Consider the following 19825-nt stretch of genomic DNA (forward strand, 5'->3'; position numbering starts at 1 on the left):
GTGCAGAATAAATGTTTTTATAACGTCTTTTTTGGACATCGTATGGAGGTCAATAAACGTCTACAAAAAGTCTACTAATGATGTCTAAATGTTATTATTTTTAGTTCGTGCAACTTAACAATCGGCCCCTCATACCTCTTCTCTCTTCAAACGCACTGTTGAGAAAATCAAGTCCAGCTTCAAAGGTCAAAGGTCAAAGGTATCTTTACTGTCAGGTGACAGGCAAGACAAATACAAAACAAATCAAAACATCAAATTATATTCCACATGAAATACATATGACGCCAAACGTGGAACATGAAGCCCGAAAGAGATTCACCAACAATGAGAGAAGACATAATAGGAAGATAAAAAAGAGATAAAATTATAAAAAGTACTGTGCAAATGAAGTGTACAAGCAAATTTAAAGGCTTTTCAGACTATTCATCACAATTCAATAAAAGTTTTACGAAGAGAGTCATCATCTCAGAGGATACATTAAAGAGCAGTTTCCTTAAAAAATGAAGCCTTAACAAGAGGTAACAACACCGTGCTGCTCAAAGGACAATTTATTCTTCTGTTCTGTTGCTTCTGCAAATGTTGGACCGTCCACAGATATCACAACTTCAGCAGCTTCCAGCCTCCGTCTGCCCCCAAGCCCCCGCATTTTTATATCATGGTAAGAGTAAATATATTGGATTGTGTTTCTCTGGTCAGCATATGAAAAAACGCAGATTGTGGGGAGGGCACCATGTACTATCTCACCTGGGGTGCCAGATTTGGAAGGGCCAGCTCTGTGTGTGTGTGTAAGTGTGTGAGTGTGTGTGTGTGTAAGAGGAGGAGGGGCAGGTAGAGGGAAGCGTACCTCTGTATTTTCTGCCCTCGTGGAGCAGCTCCGTGCGGACTTGGCCTCATTTCAAAGAAAAGGAGGTAGAAGAGCATTTTCCCTGGGCGTCGTCCTCAGAGTCAGGAGCTGGATGGAGCAGGATGGAGGAGGATGGAGGAGCAGGATGGAGGAGGGAGGTGTTTGAAAAGTAAAAATCCACCTGACACTTTGAGTTCACCTATTTTATTCAAATTACCTGTGCTCTCATTTCCAGCTCCTCAGCCTGATAACGGAGGACGGATCATAAAGCAGCGCTAACCCACATTCAGAGGGCGGAGCTACATTTAGAGGTAGGGTCTGCAGGAGGTTTTATTACTTGTTAGTAAACACAACATTCAAACTGGGCTGGCAACCACCTGTAGCATCACTGACTCCGTCAGTTATATGAAGTTTGCCAACACCATGAGATGAGAAACAACCCCATGCCATGATGCTTCCACCTCCAAACTTCACTGTTGGTGTAGTGTTTTTTGGATGATGTGCAGTGCCATTTCTCCTCCAAACATGGTCTGTAGTATGACAGCCCAAAAGTTCAGTTTTGGTCTCATCTGACCAGACAACATTCTCCCAGTATTCTACAGGCTTGTCCAGATGCTGTTTAGCAAACTTTAAACCAGCTTCAACATGCCTTTTCTTGAGGAATGGAGTCTTGCAGGCTGAGCGTCAATGGCAGTGGAGTGCATTGCCTATTGTTTTCTCTGTAACAATTGTACCTGCTGCCTCCAAGTCTTTCTGGAGCACTTTCAGGGTGGTCCTTGGCTGGTTGAGTACTCTTCTGACTATCTTTCTGACTCCCTGGTCAGAAATCTTCAAGGAGCTCCTGTGCGTGGCCTGTTGATGGTAAGGTGGTGCTTCTTCCACTTGTGAATAATGGCCCCAACGGTGCTGACTGGAATATTCAGGTGCTTTGATATAAGTCTGTAACCAGTTCCATTCTGATGCTGAGCAACAATCAGGTTGTGAATGTCTTCAGAGAGCTCTTTGCCTTTACCCATCATGAGGTGTGTGGTATTTAACTGCTTGGTGAAAAAATGACCTTTTTTATCGTAATAATTACTGACAGATTTCAGGTGGTATGGTGCATTTCCTTACCAAAGTATACAGCCTTTCCATGGTGTGCTCAATACTTTTTTCCTGTGTTATCGTACTTAATTCACCATAATCATTATTTATGGACCTGAACGTTGTGATTTCTTTTCATGTGTGGATTATTTGAGTTAATACCAATGTCTGGTAGAAATTTTGTTTGAATTGCAGCTTTGGAAATAAATGTGATGAGAAAAAAGTTGACGTGTTCAATACTTATTTTCCCCACTGTATATTTAACGTGTTAGCGCTGCTCTAATAGCGCTATCTCATCAACTCATGGACTTAAGTCATAGACAAGAGAAAGAACTCAGTGTTGTTTCTGAATCTCAAACTTCGATGATCAGTCGTCCCCTTGGATGGGTTTGTGTGGTTTGTTGATGTGCCAACAGTCAGTGTCCGAGCCGCTGAGGAGACCACAGAAAGCAGTGAATTATGGGTAAAACTCGAGGCAAACCCTCCACCACCAGCGGTTTTAAAGAGGCTTTAAGAGGCTGTTAGGAAGCGCTGAGTCGCAGCACCAATCCAATTTACAGAAAGATGGAGTGAGTGCAGTCAGCGGGGAAACGTCTGCTCACACTTTAAAGCAGCTGTGGAGTCACATTTAGCTCATTAAAGCTGAGGAAGTCTGCAGGTATCAGGTGTGTCTGCGTCTGGGAGAGCGCGTGGAGCTGAAGCCCACAGACGGACGAAACGCTGAGAGTGATGTAAAGTGGACATTAAACCATCTATCAGAAAGAAACAGTCACTTTAACTCCTCCTCTCGCTGCAGAGTTTCTCTGGATCCTTCAAAAATCTGAAGCTCTGACACTTTGTCAGGTACCAGATCATCTTTCTCAGCTCTTCTCTGCTGTTTAACGACTTTCTAACAGGCTCAGAGTTTCTTAAAGTTTCTCCTTTCCTGCCTGTCCCTTCAGGACGCTCAGGTGTAAATGCTTGACGTACAGACTGTGAGCTGTTCAGGAGAGAAATTAATCCTCCTCACATTGAGACGTTTCCTCACTGCACAAACTAATGCTATACACACACACACACACACACACACACACACACACACACACACACACACACACACACACACACACACACACTCTGTCCCTACGTATGAGGCTGAATGATGAGGACGGAGTGGACGTGTCGTCTGCGTCGCTGCTGTTCGACCTTTCAGAGACATTTCAGACCACAAAATAAACTTTGTTGACCTTTACAGTCCACACACACACACACACACACACACACACACACACACACACACACACACACACACACACACACACAGATTAGTAGTGCTTTACTTCTGAGGTCCTTAGCTCTGTCCACGAATCATTTCATGTGATTAAAGACGTCAGAAGTTAGAAACAGTTTTTTCTCAGGATAAAATATTTATTGGGAATAATGTCGGACGGGGGGCTGCACGGTGGTGCAACGGTTAGCGCTGCAGCCTCACAGCAAGAAGGTCACCGGTTCAAATCCCCACCTCGGCCGGTGGGCCTTTCTGTGCGGAGTTTGCATGTTCTCCCCGTGCATGCGTGGGTTCTCTCCGGGTACTCCGGCTTCCTCCCACAGTCCAAAAACATGCTTACCAGGTTAATTGGTCACACCAAATTGTCCCTAGGTGTGCGTGTGTGCGTGCATGGTTGTCTGTCTATGTGTCAGCCCTGCGATTGACTGGCGGCCAGTCCAGGGTGTACCCTGCCTCTCGCCCAATGATTGCTGGGATAGGCTCCAGCCACCCGCGACCCTGTAACAGGATAAGCGGTATAGAAAATGAATGAATGAATGAATGTCGGACGGTGTGCAGAAAAAAAAGTCATCATGGTATTTTATGAGTGTGTAATGGTATCACAGTATATCATGTTTTTATTTTATTTTTATTTATTTTTTAATTTTGTGAATGTGTTACCAACAGTGTTGCCACAGTTACTTTGAAAAAGTAATCTGATTACTGATTACTTCTCTAAAAAGTCACTTAGTTTCTTTACTGACTACTTCATTTTAAAAGTAACTAAGTTAGATTACAAGTTACTCAATTAGTTACTTTCAGCAGCTGCAGCAGCATAATTTGGCAAAATTGTGCGATTGTGATTAAAATGAATATTACGATGAGTCTGCATGTTTGTTTTAAAGTAACACGCGGACATGGGTAGTTGTAAAACCTGTACCTTACCATTAAAAACAAAAAGATTGATTTTATACATTATTTTCAAAATACAATGAAATAAAGCTTTTCCAGTAGCATTTTTGGTACACTACAGCACTGTTCGGTTCAGTTTTAGATTGAAATCATTTTCTTTTTAAACGCTCTATTTTAGTCTAGTTTGGTCTTTATCAGTTTCATTTTTGTTAAAGCTGTAGTCTGTTGATCCTGTGTTTGTTAAACAATTAGCCAAGCAGAAGCTCTGACTCGTCGTACATGTCTAATTATTTACATTCAGGAGCAACAAAAAACAGAGAAACCAACTCGAGAATTCATTTTAATTTAGGGCTGTCACTTTTATGTGTTAGATTAATTAATTAAACCGCAAAATTAATGCGTTATAAAAACTACTATGATTAATTCATTAGCTGCCAGCCATTTCCAGATCATCTTGAACGATCTTTCAAGACCCAAATAATCTTGTTTACTCTGACTATGTAAACACCAAAACTACCTAAGAAGAGTGGACTCTCTTCTTTATGTCTCTCTTCGAAACATGTTTTTTATGATCGTGTTCAGCTCGGGCGCTCCATCCTTTTATCCTCTCCATGATCTCTGTCGTCTTTTCTCACGATGGCGCCGCTCTTTCTCTCTGAACGACCGCTACACATCCTCAGTTGGCGCGTGAGCTGCCTGAACTTTTCTGACTTGCAGCGTCTCTCTGTGTCTCTGTCATCTCACGTCCTCTCCTCATATCCATGCTGAGCTCTCGTCCAAAGAGCACACCGCTCTCACCCACAGTAGTTTACAAGTAGGATTTTGAAAAACAAGCTCTGCCAGACCCCGCCTCCCCCTGCTGCTCTTCTCTTTGTGAGGTATTCATTTGATTAGTAAATGGTAAATGGTAAATGGACTTGAGCTTATATAGCGCTTTTCTAGTCATGGACCACTCAAAGCTGCTGTACACCACAGGTCACACTTACCCATCCACACCCATTGGCTCTCACATTCACACACTGATGGATCCAATCTTTACTATGACAGCTATCCATCAGTATATCTAACACAATCACACCCTTTCATACCCATTCACACACCACTGACGCAGCAGTGGGAGCAACTAGGGGTTAAGTGTCTTGCCCAAGGACACATCGCCATGTGTCGCCCAGAGCTGGGCTCGAACCTGCAACCTTCAGGTCACCGACCAAGCGCATTCTCCAGCTGCGCCACCGACGCCCCCGGGGGACCTTAAGCAGATATGAGATTAAAATGCGATTAATTTGATTATTAATTACAAATCCTGTAATTAATTAGATTAATTTTTTAATCACCTGACAGCACTAGTTTAAATAAAAAAAAAAATATTATTTGTCTCTGTTAGTTTGGAGCTACAGTATTTATATTGAATCGACCTTTGTTATCTCGGCTATTACACATAAGCTAATGAAGCTAAGCCCTAGAAGCTAATGTTAGCTTAACTAGAGCCCTTTGGACAATAGCTAACAATGCTGTACGATCACCAAAGAACAAAACTTGAACAAAACAGGCCAATGAACTCCCAACAAATAAAGAGACATGATGAACAACGCGGCTAGGAGCTAACGGTAGGCTAACTTAAGCTGATGCTACAGAGATTTCAGCTTACCTTAGAACCGATGGAGATATCTTTATTCAGTTTACTCACGTTAAGTTGATGTTGTGGTCTACTAGATTGAGTTAATCCAAAGAAGACACTTCCTTAGTTGAGATGTGGCTCATGAAAGGGTTAAAAAAATTCACCCTGCCACCCAGCCTCTCAGGATACTTTGTGTCAGAGTTGCTTGTACCCCATGTTTTACCATTTTTAATTTCAAAATCTTCAACTCAAACCTCATAAAACCAAAAGAAAACTGATTTTCTGCAATGCATTTTAATGGCTGTCTGGGCAGAGAATGCCTTAGTATGTGGGAAGGCTAAACGCTCTGTGATTGGCTCATCAACTTTGTGGGCGGGACTTAGCCACAGGTCAATCGAAAGGTGAAATTTGAGGTGGTGAGAGTTCGAATCTGTCCCACAATTTGTCCCGCAATCTGTAAAAATCAAAGCGGTTTTATTCTGTGGTGCTCAGTGAGAGCTGCAGAGGAATATGAGCGCGGTGTTTTTCATGAAGGACTGAGGAGATGAAAGGGAACTGGAGGAAAGAGCAGGACTGTGCTTCAAACAGCAGATTTGTTATTGATTCATGGAGAGGAGAAAGAGGCTCGGTTCGTTTTCTTTTGTTGAATTTCAGACAGATTTCTGCCGGTGTTAACTCTGCTGCTCTGTGAAAATCAAATCTCTGCGGCTCGTCTGGTGGCTGATTTCATCTCTCGGCTCGTCTGCTCTCCACACGTTGCCCCTTGGTTGCGTCACGGGCTGAAGCAATCTGCTCACATGAAACGGAGAGAGGACAAAAGAAAGGGTGAGATGGTCGTCAAAGTTGAGACGGAGGAAGACTTCCTGCAGAGCGTGTTTTATTCCTACATGACAGAGGCTCGAGGCGCTGCAGGATGAAGACGTGTTGGAGGAAAGGTGATCCGACTGCTGCCTGCAGATCGTTTCATTAACCTGCAGCTCCTTCCTGTCAGCCGCAGGTTTCTCTGGTTTCCTGTTTCCTGTCAGGAGCAGAAATCAAACCTGGTTCAGTGTCAGAGCTCCAGCTGTTAAATCAACGACTGGGAAAGGATATCTCTATCTACATTGTAAGAACAAAAAAAAAAATTAAAAAAGGTAAATGACTGGCAGCTACGGCTGGCAAATAAAACCTTCAATTTAAAGTGAATTATCCCACTTCAGATAAAGTGCAAATACATTACATTCACATTAAAAGTTCTGCAAGAAAAACTATTATTTTACAACAAAATACTTTTGTTGTAATGGTGTTCAGCAACCATAATTCCAAAGGAGGGAACACAGTGGATATAAGACCATGCTGTACATTAATTAATCCCATTAATATTGCATGGGGGGAACAGGCTGCCTGTGCAACAATGCATAGCGGTGTGATCTTAATTACACTGCTTTTTCAAATTGACCTATATAGCATAGCCCATCAACACAACTCATTTCTTAACACAAAACATGCTGTAAATATCACTGACCACATGGACCATGCCATGTGGAGCACAGAAAGTTGGTCCGTGCTGTGGAGCACAGAAAGTTGGTCCGTGCTGTGGAGCACAGACAGCCGGCCTGAGGTTTTTTGGTTTTAAAAATCTGTTATTATAATAATGATGGATTTTTATTTATAACACACTTTACATTTTTGGCCAAATCTCAAAGTGCACAAAAACATTAATAAAGACAATAAAAACAGAAAAAAAAACCTAAAAACAGTCAGCAATAATTATAAACAACAGAATTAATCAGGATTATTGATCAAAGTTGACTGTCACTGTTAGAGCATTAACCATTATTGAAACCATGAGTGAGGAGGGAGCAGAGTGCAGCTACATATGCTACATAAAACTAAGAAGATTTACCTGCAAATTCCAGTTAAGAACAGTAGATGGTTAGTATGGACATAAACCCTTATAAAACAAGCTACAAATTTTTGGAACCCAAAAGATTCATAATTAAATAATTAAAAACATCTTTTTGAAACAAAAACCATTTTGAAAAAAAAAACAAAAATAAAAAAAAACAGAAAAATATGTAATTTGGCCATTAAATTGTGAAATAAGAAACATATTTTATGAAATATGTTTTATCATTCTTTAATATCAAATTATTTTAATTAAATATTTTTTTAAACATTTTTTAACAATTTTATACTTTTTAAAGTAATGACTTTTTATTAAATTTTTAAGCTTTTATGAAATAAACATTTTTTGTAATGAAGTCAATTTTTATTTCATAATGTCCTTATCCACAATCACCTTTTTATTTCATGATGTCATTTTTCAGCATAACGACTTGGTCTGTCAATCAAAGCGCACAAGGCAGAGCCAGTTAAGTGACTGGATGATGCTTTACACAGACATCACAGCAGCACTTGCAGGATCGATTCAAACGTGGAGATGTTGAGCTCCTCAAGCAGCTGAGAGCGGAGGTCTGCAGCTAGACTCCTCTCTCAAACTACTCGATCTGAAAGGATCAAGCAGAGGTCCCACCCTCTGGCTTTGATTGACAGACCAAGGGACTCTGATTAAAAACGACATTATGCAATAAAAAGGCCATTGTGGTAAAGAACATAACTTGAATTACTTTTTTAAAATTTTATAAAGCTTCAAAATAACAGAATAAAAAGTCTTTACTTTCAAAGTATGTAATTGTTTAAATAATCATTATGAAATATTCAATGATACTGATTCGATACTAAAAAAATAATAAAACATATTTAATAGTACATTGCCTTATTTAACAATTCAATGGCCATATAAAATATTTGTCAGAGATAAAGATAACAATTGTCATTTTACATGAATTTGACTGTAGTTTAATAGAGCAGAGAAGATAAAACAGTATTTTTTCCATTAAAAACAAACAAAAAACATAGTATGTCACTATTAGCAAAATACTTATAAAAAAAAAAAAAAACAACAAAAAAAAAACAACCAGGTTGTGTAATTTTACAGTTTTGTACACTATTTTTGAAAAACAGAAAAACTACTTTAAATGTTCGTTTTATTAATCATAAAATTAGTATTTCTGTTTCACAGTGTACGGATCCAAAAACCCATTTAAGTCTTGTTGAGTTCACTTCTAATGTTATTACATATGTTCGCTGATTTCATTTGAGTGAATTGAAAGTTGAAGATTTTGTAATTTTAATATCAAGTCAAGTCAAAGTTTATTTATAGTGCACGTTTAAAAACAACCTCGGTTGACCAAAGTGCTTTACAGGGGTGCAAAACAATCTCTCATACACTTTATATCAAGGAGTCAAACATTTAAATATGCATAAAAAACAGAAATAAAATAATATAAGGATAAAAACAATAAAAGTAGGGTAAAAGGGAATAAAATGTAAGGGATAAAAGATACAAAGATAAAAAGAGATAAAACAATGATAAAAAGAGATTTAAAAAAAAGATTAAAAAAACAAGATTACTCATTTAGTTGGGATTGAACGCCAAAGAATAGAGATGGGTATAGAAATACTTAATCTAAAGCAATAACTCGCTTTGTTCATGCTTCAGATTTCATGACACGTAATTTTTTTCGTTCTTTTCTTTCCCAAAATAAACAGGCAAAATCAAAGTGTCTGTTTCAGATTTTACAGACTAATCAATCTTCACAGCCTGGTTCAGTTTGGCCACACGAGCTCTGGTCAGATACTCAGTGACAGCAGCATCACTCAGAGGAGCCTTTAGTTTGACACTCACTCTTCAGAGTCCATTTATCGGCTGCTTTACAAGACAGACCCTCGAGCAACAACCTCCTACTGCTCCTTTCTCTCTCTCAATGACACACACACATACACACACACACACACACACACACACACACACACACACACACACACACACACCATCAGCGCTCCATTAACACTCACTCTAACTCACTAGAGGACTAACAGAAGCTCCTCTGGTATGAGCTATGCTGCAATTACAGTGGTTATGTGTGTATGTGTGTGTGTGTGTGTGTGTGTGTGTGTGTGTGTGTGTGTGTGTGTGTGTGTGTGTATGTGTGTGTGTGTTACTCTCTCGCCCCCTGAGAGCTGTGTGTGGAGAACAATCATCAGACCTCTGTGGTTTGTTTTCTGTTATTATTTCAGAGACGATGAGCAGCAGAGGAGCACAGAGCTCTGTAAACACCAAAACAAGCTCTGCTTCTTCCGTCTCATTTGTTTTTAAAGCTGCAGAGAACACGTGAACATGTTCATTAGTCACTACATGAGAACAAAAGTTAGTCAGCAGGGATCACTTCTCATAATGCACTGACATTACACTCTATCAGGGAAGAGGCTCCCCTACAGGCCTGCTCCAAACAAAGTGTCGTTAACATCTCTGCTGATTTTTAATGAACAAAAACTAAAAACTGAACAAAGGCACAGTGTTCCGCACAAAACAATTAATGTAGAAAAAAGGTTCAGGGTTGGGAAGCCTAAATTTGACTTCACATTAACATAACAGAAAATCCTCTCTGAAAGGTCTGAATCTCAGTCTGAGAAGCATTCTGGATCTTTCTCTGTGTTCTGCCCTTTTCTCTGTGTTATAGATCTTTCTTTCATTGGTCTGGACCTCCCCCTGTGTTCTAGTTCTTTCTCTGTGTGCTTGAATCTGTCTCAGCATATTCTATGTTCTTGAACTTTTCTCTGTGCTCTGGACACTTTTTTTGCATTCTGGAGCTTTCTCTGTGTTCCAGATCTTTCTCTGCATTCTTGATGTTTTTCTGTGTTCTGTATCTTTTTCTGTGTTCTGGACCTTTCTCTCATTGGTCTGGGCCTGATCTTGCTAAGTGTTCTGGTTCTTTCTCTGTGTTCTTGATTGTTCTTGTTCTGGATTTTTCTTTCATTGGTCTGGACCTGTCTCTCTGTGTTCTAGAGCTTTCTCTGTGTTCTCGATCATTTCTGCTCTGGATCTCTCTTTCATTGGTATGGATCTTTCTCTGTGTTCTGAATCTTTCTCTGTGTTCTGGATCTTTCTCTTTGTTCTGGATCTTTCTCTCTTTGTTCTGGATCTTTCTCTCTTTGTTCTGGATCTTTCTCTGTGTTCTGGATCTTTCTCTCTTTGTTCTGGATCTTTCTCTGTGTTCCGGATCTTTCTCTCTTTGTTCTGGATCTTTCTCTGTGTTCTAGATCTTTCTCTCTTTGTTCTGGATCTTTCTCTGTGTTCTAGATCTTTCTCTCTTTGTTCTTGATCAGTTTTGTTCCGGATCTCTCTCTCATTGGTCTGCACCTGTCTCTCTGTGTTCTGGACCTGTCTCTCTGTGTACTAGAGCTTTCTTTGGGTTTTGGATCTTTCTCTGTGTTCTTGACCTTTCTCTGTATTCTGGATCTTTCCGTGTATTCTGGATCTTTCTCTGTATTCTTGATCTTTCTCTGTATTCTGGATCTTTCCGTGTATTCTGGATCTTTCTCTGCGTTCTTGATCTTTCTCTGTGTTCTGGATCTTTCATTGGTATGGACCCGTCTCTCTGTTTTCTGGATCTTTCTCTGTGTTTTGGATCTTTATCGGTGTGCTTGAATCTGTCTCAGCATGTTTTATGATCTGGATGAATTTCTTTGTTCTAAGCATTTTCTCTGTGCTCTGAAACTCTCTCTGAGTGTTCGAATCTGTCTCAGCATTGTGAGTGTTTCTGTGTTCTGGATATTTATCGTTGTTCTGGATCCGTTCAATGATCTGATTGGCCCTACTTATGTATTAGGGGTTTCTCTGTAGTCTGGATATTTCTGTGTATTCTGGATCTTTCTCTGTTTTCTGGATGACTTTCAGTGTTCTGGATCTTTCTTTCATTGGTCTAGACCTGTCTGTGTTCTTGATTTTTGTTGTTGTTTTTGTTATTGTTCTGGATCTTTCTTTTATTTGTCCAGGCCTGTCTCTGTGTGTTTTGGACCTTTCTCTCAATAGTCTGGACCTGTCTGTGTTCTAGATCTTTCTCCGTGTTCTTGAATCTGTCTCAGCATGTTCTATGGTCTGGATGATTCTTTTTGTTCTTAACATTTTGTCTGTACTCTGGGCCCTCCTTTGTCTTCTGGATCTTTCTCTGTGTGTTTAAATCTGCCTGAGTGTTGTAAGTGTTTCTGTGTTCTGGATTTTTCTCTGTGAGCATGTTTTTGTGTTTCTCTCTCTCTGTTTTCCTGAACCTTCTCTGTTTCTGGATGTTAAACTGTAGTCTGTGTTGTTCAGCTGAACCTTTCATCCAAACTGGTCTCCACAGGGATTTAAACCTCCAACCCCAGGGGGGGGCAGAGCTGTTCTGTGCCGGCTGAGCCGCGTGAAGCTGTGACGGATACCTCCGAACCAAACAGGCTGAGATGAAATGCTGTGGCATTGATTCCCCGCTGAGCTCCAGCAGACAGAGACAGAAGTTAAAGAGTGTGAACAGCAGGTCTGTGTTGAAATGCAGGAGCAGCTCAGCTGGGTCGGAGCTGCTCGCTTCATGCAGGGTCAGTGTTTCAGGGCCGGCAGCAGCGCCACGCTGCTCTCCTTTCTCTCTGACCTCAGGCTGTGAACACCAGGCGAGGGAAACACACGCAGTGTTTGTTTGTGTTTATGAATCACAACATGAGACGGCCTGAAACACGGCTTCCTGTGAGCTGAGTCTGGATGTTTTCATTGTCCTCAGAGGATGATCAGCTGATTGTTGAATGTTTATCATTGTTCTCTGAGTATGAACGGTTGGTGGAAGGAGCTCTGAACTCTGACTCTGCAGATTATTCCTCGGGTCTAACCTGGATCGATGCTCATTGTTCTTCCTCAAACACAGAAAAATCCGGTCTCGCTGAGGGACAGAGTCTCATTTCTCTCTGCTGAAACAATCTTCCTCCTCCTGCGTGTTTGATTAAAACAAATCCTTTTGGTGCAGTTATTACATTTTTCCTCTCCCATAAATCACACAGGGTCCTTTCAGGGTCACAGTGAACCTCTTTTTCTCATTACTCCATCCTCCTCTTCACACCTTAACAAACCTCATCACCTCTCAGAGGACGTGTTAGCGTTTATTAGCTTCTATCCCATCATATCTAAATCACAGGGAGGTTTCCTGACAGACAATAAACAGCACAGAGTCTTCACAGAGCGTCTTCATGGAGCTGAGGATCGTTTAGAGATGCATCAAATGAAAACAGAATCACAAAGTTTGAGATTAGATTAGTGACAATAGACTGAGAGCTTCAGGCCAGATTTAAAGAGACAGTTCATCCACATCCTGCAGGTTTCCTCTGTCACCCCCTTTCCAAAGTGTCACTTCAACTCCCATAATGTTAAATGTAACACTTTCCCTGAGTTTATATAATTCTCACTAACTCCAAGTTAAATTTATACTTTGGAAAGTGTTAATATTTTAACTCCCTAATCATGTTAAAATTCTAACATCCACAGTGTTATCACAAAAAAAGTGTATTTTTCACATTATTACACCAGGGGGTGTTCATTTCTAGCATTTACAGTGTTAATACATCACCCATTCAGTGTTTTCATGACACTAAGTTGTGTTATTTCCTAACACTCAATGAGCAATTTTGTGGTATTCATACTGTTACTTTGTCTCCTAAGTCCATGCCATGCAGCACACAGACGGACAGTCTGTGCCATGCGGAACAAAGACAGCTGGTCTGTGATATCTAGAGCACAGACAAACAGTTGGTTACAGAGAGTTTATAATTGAAACATATGGAATTTAAGGTTAGCTTGTTTTGAGATGGATTTATACAATGAGATGATTTGATATTAATCAAGACTCTACGGAGAAGGTTAACAGTGCAAATCAAAGGACGGTTTTTTTTAAAACACATAATTAGCGAACCATGAGCGAGGAGTGTTCAAAGTAACACTGTGTGGCGTTTTTTTCCATCAACAAAAAAGCCCAACGGCGACGCAAAGAAATCACATGTAAATTTTGACACAATTGTTGATGCCAAGGTTAAAATAGTTTTGGATTTGTCATTATAGTTTAGTTTTAGTTAGTTTAGACATTTTTTTTCCATTACAGTTTAGTTTTAATCAGTTTTAGAGCGGGCATTCTAGTTTTAATTTAGTTTTGATTTTTGCAACAAGGCTTAGTTTTAGTTTAGTTTTAGTTTAGTTTTAGTTTTTTACATACCTTATTGACCAGGTGCAGGATTCAAAAAGGTCAGAGTGAATATATTTTTTTTTATTATTATTATTTTCTTTTTTTTTCCCTTTACTTTTGGAAAATACTTTCCAAAAGTATTTTGTTGGAAAAAAAAAAAGAGTGAATATTTTTTAATACTGTTTATTTTCAAGTCCAACATAGTGCTCACTGCTCAGTCAATGCTGATACTGAACTGTTGGCTGCTGCCTTAAACACAAGAAAATAATATAAACTCAATATAAAAAATATAAACATAAATTACATAAAAATAATATAAATATAAATTATATAAAACAACATAATATGAGCTTAAATAATTAGAAACGTGGACTCTGTAACAATAAAGGCAGACTTAAATACAACTTAAGTCACTCACATGAAATTACAGTATTACAGATGCTCTGATTTATTACTCCACTATGTTTTGTCGCAGCACAGCGCACAGCCAGTCAGTTTTGTTAACACAAGATACAGTTTTAGTTTACTTATCATTTTTGTTTTCTTTTCTAGTTTTCATTAGTTTGGGTTTACTGCAATGTATTTTAAACTTTAGTTTTCCTTTTTAGTTTTGTTTTAGTTAACTATTATAACCTTGGTCGATGCACATCAGGAGCAAACTCCTCCAAACGATGTCTTAGTAATTGTTGTCTTTGCAGTTTTTATTCTTTGGCTTTTCGCTACAACTATTTTACTATGTGCACTTTTGTTTTAATAATTTATTTGTTTTATTTACTTATTCATTCCTGCACTACTTTTATGTACAGCACACTGTTTAAGCTGAGGTTGTTTTAAAGAGCTTTGTAAATAAAGTTGAGTTGAGTTGAGTTGAGTCTTTTGTCATAAAGAACTGAGTGCTGGGACAAGAACACAGTCAAGTGGTCCGCCATGGTGAATGTGATGGTATGTGATGTATCAATAACAAGCGTTTTGATTGGTTGGATGTGTGCTCGTCGCAGGCAACACTTTGAAAAAAATTGACTTCGGTCCGAAAAAATAAAAGATTAAAAAAATAACATTGCTGGTGTGAAAGCTTGTGTTGGAAAACAGTAGTTTAGAAAAAATAATTAATGTGTGATTCTGTAGGAAAGAGCTGGTGCTTGCTAAGCTTCTGGAGCCAGAGCTTTGTCTGTGGAAACACAAAGAACCAGTGCTAAGTCAGGAACTGGCCTGCAACTAGCACCAGCTTGGTTAATAAGGGTTATGTGTGACGGTCTGAGTCTAGGAGCAGCACATGTGTCTCAGAGGAGCCCTGATCCAGTTTCCAGGCCCTGCAGGATTCTGCCAGGTCCAGGTGGTGATCTGAGGGTGTATCGATCAGCTGTTTAACAATGACCTCCTGTTGTCAGGTCTGTTTAACGGCTCTGTTCCCCTCACAGGACGCTCCTGTGTGTCTTTAATGAGTTGTTTGTATGTCGTGTTTCCTCTGCAGCGAGCTGCGCTCAACAAATTGCTCTTGTGGGATAATAAAGTTGTCCGTCTTTCTTCACGGCCTCAGTCCTCCTGGACTGAAGCTCATTTTAGAGAAGGAGCTGAGGGAGGAGGATTACAGTCTGAGCTTCAGGAGTAACCATCACAAACATCTGACTGTAGGAAGGTAGAGAAAACGTTTTTCTGTTTCATCACGGTAACGACACCCTGACATCAGACACATCCTGACCCCTTTCAGTGAGGAAGAGTTCCTCCTCCTCCTCAGCTGGTTTGTTTCCTCAGTAAAGATTATTTAAGCACAGCCTGATGTTCATTTAGTCAGGAATGGTACGATAAGAGACACGGAGCACCTGGGACTGATCTCTGTAAATCTGAACGTCTGATAAATCTGTGTTCACTCTGACGGACTGATCTGAGGCTGAGATTTGAACAGATGCTGTTTTTGATTCTTTCACCTCCCACTGACGATCTGTCCTCAGACGTCCACAGCTGATAAGACGTCCATCCCGTCTGAACTCTCACACGTGTGGGCAGCAGGAAGTCTGCTCACAGGCCGTCTGCTCCTTTAGTGACGTGGCAACGATTGGTTGAGACTGTCCAGCTGCAAAAGACCAGGCTAACAAGAAAAGCTAAGCTAATAGATTTAATTTGATACATCAACATGACTGAAGAGGAAATAAACAATAAACCAATCTGCTCAGCTGAAACCTATTGACACTGACCGTCTGAACTGACTGTTTCTACTGACCGTTTTTACTGACCTTTCTTTCTATTTACTGTTTCTTCTTACTGGCAGTTTCTACAGACTGCTCCTACTGACTGTTTTTAGCGAATGCTTCCTCTGATTGTTTCTTCTGAGTGTTTCTGATGATCATTTCCTCCGACTTTTTCTACAGACTATTTTGACGACTGTTTCTAGTGACTGTTTCTGTTCACTGTTTCTTCTGATCTCACTACCGACTGCGTTTACTGGGTTTTTTACTGGCTTCTTCTACTGATCATTTCTTTTCGCGATTTCTACTGATTTTTACAGGCTGTTTCTGCCGACTGTTTCTACTGGGTTTATTTGACTAGTGGTTTCTGCTAGTTTTCTACCCACTGTGTCTTCTGACTGTTTGGGCTGGCTATTTCTAATGACTGTTCTATTAACAGTCTGTAGTTACTGTTTTCCACTGATCGTTTCTACTGATCTGTTCTAACGATCATTTCTACTGATCGTTTCTACTGATCGTTTCTACTGATCCGTTCTAACGATCATTTCTACTGATCTGTTCAACCAATTTTTTCTTCTGTACGTTTCTTCTGACTATTTATACAAACTGTTTGTGCTCACTGTTTCTACTGATCAATTCTACTGATTATTTCTACTGTCTCTACTTATTGTTTCTACTAATTGTTTTTAATGAATGTTCCTACTAGCCATTTCTGATTGTTTCTACTGACTCTTCCTACTAACTGTTTCAACTGACTGTTTCTACTGACTGTTTCTACTGATTGTTTCTACTGACTGTTTCTACTGACTGATTCTACTGACTGATTCTACTGATAATTGCTACTGACCGTTTCTACTGACTGTTTCAACTGATCGTTTCTACTGATTGTTTCTACTGATTGTTTCTGCTGTACGTTTCTACAGACTATTTATATTGACTGTTTGTACTCACTGTTTCTGATAGTTTCTACCGATCATTTCTACTGATTATTTCTACTGACTGTTTCTACTTATCGTTTTTACTAATTGTTTCTAATGAATGTTCCTACTAACCATTTCTACTGATTGTTTCTACTGAGTCCTGACTGATCCTACCAACTGTTTCTACTGCTTGTTTCTACTAATCATTTCTACTGAACGTTTCTACTCACTGATTCTCTTACTTGTTTCTACTGACTGTTTCTTCTGACTGTTTCTACTGACTGTTTCTACTGATCATTTCTACTGATTGTTTCTACTGATTGTTTCTTCTGCACATTACTACTGACTATTTATACTGACTGTTTGTATTCACTGTTTCTACTGATCATTTCTACTGATTGTTTCTTCTGCACGTTTCTACTGACTGTTTGTATTCACTGTTTCTACTGATCATTTCTACTGTTTCTACTAATTTTTTCTAATAAATGTTCCTACTTACCATTTCTACTGATTGTTTCTACTGACTGATTCTTCTGATCATTTCTACTGAACCTTTTTCCTGATCGTTTCTACAGAATGTTTCTACTGACTCTTTCTACTGATCGTTTCTATTAACTGTTTCTACTGACTGATTCTATTGACTATTTCTACTAAAAGCTTCTTCTGATCATTTCTACTGACTGATTCTACTGATTGTTTCTACTGATTGTCTCATCTGACTGTTTTTACCGACTTTTTCTACTGATTGTTTCTACTGATTGTTTCTACTGATTGTTTCTACTGATTGTCTCATCTGACTGTTTTTACCGACTTTTTCTACTGATTGTTTCTACTGACTGTTATAATCAAATGTTTTTGACGGTTTATACTGATCTTTCTAGTCGCTGTTTCTTTCGACTCCCTCTACTGATTATGTCTTTGACTGTTTCTTCTGTGATGATTTTTTACTGTTGTGTCTTAAACAGAGGAACATGTTCAGGCTATTTTAAAAAATGTAAAATGTGTGTGACGCAGAAAACGTGTTTAGACTTTTAAAAACCTGAGAAGAGGTCTGTTCTCTGTGTCACATTAAATAAATGTTCTTTGTGTGTCATTGCTCTGGTTAGAAGAAGGAAAAGGCTGTAAAGGCTGTAATCCCTGTGTGAGATTTCAGATCATGCTCTTTGCAAAGAACACACACTAATGCAGAGTGAGGCACCTGCACAGCTGGAGCCCGACTGAACAGCTGGAGGTCTGTGTTCAGCTCAAGGACTGGTGATCCTCTGGGTGCTGAGCTGAGTCCCTATGGACTGCCGACGCCCCTGATGATTGGTTAGTCTGGTTAAGAAAAGTATTTCTCTCTGTGTCTCTCATTTGTTTGTGTGTGTTTGTGTGTTTGTGTGTGTGTGTTTGTGTGTGTCTGGCCTTCACACGCTGTAGTCTTATCTGCAGAGAAGCAGCTTCATAACCTTTAAGTTTGAGTCTCAGCGTCAGGACGAAAAACTGAATTTTTAAACTGCTGATTACACCAGGGTTAGTTAGCAGGCCAGGACCCTCTCCCCCCTGCATATGTGTGTGTGTGTGTGTGTGTGTGTGTGTGTGTGTGTGTGTGTGTGTGTGTGTGTGTGTGTCTAATTAGTGGACCTGTGAGGCTCTGCTCCACATGTGAGAATCATATTATGATAATTTGAGTCCAAACGTCGCATTAAAACATGAAACCAGCCGCTGAAATCAAAGCTCTGCCCCCACCAACAAATCCTCTGTGTTCCATGCTAATCCCTGCTAATGCTAACACACACACTCATTATAATGTGCTGTCCTAATTAGGCAGATCTACATAATAATATATGGCCTCTGCAGGTTTTAATGAGTGTAAACAGAGAAAGCTTTTTTTTCTGCTCACGTTCGCGTCTGGATGATTTGAAAATCGAGCAAACACGACTCGTCTGGAGAGAACAATAACCACGCTAACGTCACACCTTGACACACCTGCAGCACAGGTGCAGGTGAAGTGAGATTCCATGCAAACAGAAGCATGTTTAAAAAGCTTACCTGAACAGGTGAAGCGTCTGGGTTTGGAGAGTCTCCCTGAGGCTTGGGTCTGTCTGGGTTTAATCTGTCACTGTGAACAGGTGCTCTGTCGCCATTCTTATTCCAGCTAATGAGCTCGGAGACTTTAAATACGGAGGATGTTTAATTCATGTCGCTCTCTCAGGTCTTACGGTCTCTTCCTCCCCCAGCAGCCAATCACATGGCCAGGATCTGAGAGCGGGCGGGGCCAAGGGAGCAGACCAGAAGACTGAATAAAAAGAGAGCTCAGGCACTTCTCCTTTTTCACAGTTTGAGCTTTTCGGGTTGATTTACTCCAACCAGCTGATGCTGAGAATCGTCTCTGAAATGAAAACCTGAGCAGACCACGGGTGAATCTCAAAGCTCCAGAGTTTCATCCTCCCGTCCTCCCAATGAGTTTTAATCCCTTACACCAGAGAGGAGATAGGAAATAGGAGATTTCTTACTAATAATCACAAAACTAATCACATAAAAACTGCACAGTGCAAGCACACAGTTCCCTTTACCAGTTAAATCTGTTATCATCAGATTTTTAATAATTTAACCTTTATCTAGTGTAGGGGTCTGCAACCTTTACTTTCAATTGAGCTGTTTTGCCACAGAGTCATTCCAGAGCCACAAAATCTACTTTACCTTCACAATAGAGACTACAAAGTGTATAAAATTATATACATAGTTAAAGTCTAGTGAATAATAATCAAAACAAGAAGTTTTTGTAAAAAAAAAAAAAAAAAAAAAATGAAATTATATGTGGGATAACAGTTTTATATTGTGATAGTTTTGCAAATATGTGAAGAATTTTAAAATTTGCAAAATTTGCAAAAATTTACAAAAATTAAAACAATTGAAATTTTTGAAGCTTCAATTTTTTTTCAAAAATTGGAAATGC

General features: G+C 39.6%; 1 long non-coding RNA gene across 1 annotated transcript; it reads right to left on the reverse strand.

Moving 5' to 3' along the window:
- Positions 1 to 5949: 5949 nt before the first annotated feature.
- On the reverse strand, positions 5950 to 19029 carry LOC141801438 (uncharacterized). The gene is made up of 3 exons (XR_012599395.1): positions 18919 to 19029; positions 6591 to 6721; positions 5950 to 6492 (listed from the first exon to the last, which is right to left on the reverse strand). It is a non-coding gene; the product is annotated as an uncharacterized LOC141801438 (long non-coding RNA).
- Positions 19030 to 19825: the final 796 nt, after the last annotated feature.

This window comes from Halichoeres trimaculatus, unplaced genomic scaffold (assembly GCF_033239565.1).
Source record: "Halichoeres trimaculatus isolate MK-OKI-2021-1 unplaced genomic scaffold, fHalTri1.1 fHalTri1_scaffold_12, whole genome shotgun sequence".
In the NCBI taxonomy this organism is placed as follows: Eukaryota; Metazoa; Chordata; class Actinopteri; order Labriformes; family Labridae; genus Halichoeres; species Halichoeres trimaculatus.